Here is a 3,258-nt window from a genome sequence, read left to right on the forward strand (position 1 = left end):
GCAAACTAGGAAGGAAGTTTCTCTTCGCACCCTCCCTTCCGTGTGCCTCCCGCCCCTCCCTCCCCCAGGCACATCCTCTTTCCTCCCCCAGGCCCTGGGCCCCGGCTTCTCCCTCCATCTCTCAGGAATTACTTCCTCCCCACATCGCACTCCCCACTCAAGCTGGGACTCTCGGGGTTTGGTTCTTAGAACTTCAGAGGCCCAAGGGGTCATCCAGGGCAGCCTCCTGATTTGTGAATGAGAACATGACCTTGCAGAGACTTTACCGGGAGCTGAGGGCACATGGCTGGTCACAGTGAGGCTGGGACCAGACGCCAGGCCTCCTGACCCCTGAGGCAATGGTCCTTTGCCAACACGTGGCTCGGTCCCCAGGGCTCCCACCATACACTTTGCTGGGCTCCCGGGGAATCAGACCTTCCCTGTTTTTGCCATCCCGCCTGGCATCTATCTTCCACCTATCCGAAGCCTCGCCAGTCACAGACCCAGACTGATTCCTTCACACTCACTCCTCAAGCACAAAGTACCTGAGCAAAGTGACCTCATTGTGGGCATGGACATTGTTACAACGCCCCTGGTTCTAACTTCTCGTTGGAAGGGTAGATAGGACCATCAGAGGATACTGAGCTCTGAATCTGTGCTGGGCTCCGGGCTGTACTCACAATTCTTCATTTAATTCTTACAACCGTCCTGGGAGGCTGGTGGGTTTTTATCCCCATTCAACAGATGAGGATGCTGAGCAGTGGAGAGGATAAGAAAGTTGGCCAAGGTCACCCCACCAGGAGGTAGGAGAGCCGATTTCAACCAGGATCACCCAACTCGTGCCGCTCAGCCCACCAGACGTGGGTACCCGAAGTGGGGCACCTGGACCAGCTGCATTGACATCACCTGGGCACTTGCTAGGAATGCAGAGTCTCAGGCCTCACCCAGACCTGCTGAATCAGAAATCTGAGGGTGAAGGCTGGCACGCCGTGTTTTCACAGCTTCTGTGTGATTCCGATGGGTTCCCCCTAAAGCCCAGGAACCAGTGCAGTAGACGACACAGTGGCCCCTCTGGGATGCTGGACACTCCAGAATCATTGCAATTCATCAGTCTAACAAACCTGTGCAGTTTACAACCACAAATCTGAAGATTCAAGAGACTTTCCAACATGCAAATAGAAGGTGGAGAGGCCCAGTGTGGTGCAGACTGTGGAAGCCTCGCTCCAAGTAATTTTTCTAATCATTAGGTATCAGTTCCTCTCTCGCTGGCCCTGGGCCAGGCCTGAAGATAAACAGCTAAGGACTTAAAATAAATGAAAGCCACATTCTCTCCCAACAGATCAATAATGTTCTCTCCTCTAATACGATCTTCTCAGCAGACTGAGAGCGGGTCACTGCCAGCACTTATTTTAGCAAAGCCACAGAGTCCTTTCTGCCCACCTCAAACATTCCAGTTTTTTTACCCATCACCTGGGCACTAGAGATCAACGATCTCATGGTGTGGAAAGATGTTAGAATTCTCTGCTGCCCTTCGGAGGCCGACTGAAGATAGACAATTTATTGTGGCATTTGATGAGCTGTTGATGCATTTACATGCCTGTTGCTGATGTCACAGTGTGTGTGGATGTGTCTCCACAAGGAGCAAATGCTAACACCCTCACGATGAGAGGACAAGCAGGCACCGTTCAGCTCCCCCAACCAATCAGGTGTGCTAAGGCGGCCTCATTTAGTGCCGCAGAGTCTTAAAATAGATCCTTTAACAGATGAGTAACTTTCCAGTGTTTCTCTCCTAACCACCTGGCTCCCATCTCTAGCGCGTGTCAGAGAAATACCTTCTCCCAGGCCGCAGTGAGAAACCAGGGTGAGAGAAACACCTCAGAAGAACTACTTTTGGAAAACTTATGTCTGCACTATGCAAGGGGAACCTGAAGGCCATTTTGGGGGATTTTTTGCCATATGCTCCACACACAACAGGTGAACAATTAAGAAGTATATTGACGGCCACAATACCTCCCGTCTCTCACAATGCCTCCGATCGGCGGGGCTGTCAGCTTGCTACTCTTTGCATTCTGTCTTTATTTCATGACAACAGTCCTCTTTATTCGTGTGCCCTATTATAAATTCATTCATTATTTATTCCTCTGCACCAGGCATGTACTAGAAAATGGAAACTCAAAGATGAGTGAGAATCCTGCCCTGCACCTTGCCTTCCAGGGGCTGATACTATAGAGAGGGAGACTGGCCGGTAACCCTGGCTCCGCGTCGCAGGGAGAGTAACGGGGCCATCTGTGTACCACCTCGAAGTTTCCAGAGCGCACGCGCATCTCTCACGACGCTGATGGTATCTTGTGAGCGAGCGAGACAATCAAGACTGTGATGCCGATTTTAAAGACAAGGAGAAAAATGAAGTCTCTCTGATTAAAAGACAACTCCAAATAAGATTTCTCCACCAGCTTTTACAGACTGTGATGACAGAATTTTGCTTTCTGAGCAAATTTTCTTTCCCCGCCTTGCTGAGCCACTTGCTAAGATGTGGGTCCTTGAAGACGCCAACAGGCATGGAGGTGACAACGTGCTAATGGTCAGGGCAGGCTTTCTGCTTCCAAAATAGACTCTGTTGGGACTCAGAAGTGATGCCATAGTGTCTACCAAAGCAGATGATGAAAACAGAGGGAGTTGTAAATGTTCCAGGTGACGCCTGAGCGGAGGGCCGGGAGCAGGGCCCCTGGCTCTGCTTCCCTGGGATGACGTGGATGTGAGCCCAGGCGGCCTGGAGGCTTCTCTTGGCAGTCACTGCCTGTGCAACACAACACGCCTCCTCAAGCCCATGCAAGCAGGGTCAGTTTGAATGATTAGGCCCTGCAAATAGATGCCCTTGGTACAAAGGAGCAGGGGGGCTGAGAAGGGGTCCGACTCCTTGGCTCACCTCTTCTCTGGAGAGGCCCACAGACACGAGTGAAGCGTGCAGCTTTTCTGCTGCTTCAAGGTGCCACTGCATGCAGGCAGGCCTGGAAAGGGCAGGCCCACTCTTCTCCGGCTCATCCCACATCTCGCCATTTCATAGCAGAGCACGTCAGGGCTCAGAAAGTACCGATCCACACACGGCCTCTGTGGCCCTCACAGGCCCGCCTATTTCTCATCTACAGTCCTCAAGGAGGGAACCGAGGCTGGGGAGCTGGCGGCCCCAAGTCACGCAGCTGGAAAGCGTCAGCGTCAGCTTTGAATGCAGGTTTGTTCCTGGTGCTCCCCAGCTGAGGCCAGACAGAAGCTACAGGAGCA

Source organism: Equus caballus, chromosome 15, assembly GCF_041296265.1.
Source record: "Equus caballus isolate H_3958 breed thoroughbred chromosome 15, TB-T2T, whole genome shotgun sequence".
In the NCBI taxonomy this organism is placed as follows: Eukaryota; Metazoa; Chordata; class Mammalia; order Perissodactyla; family Equidae; genus Equus; species Equus caballus.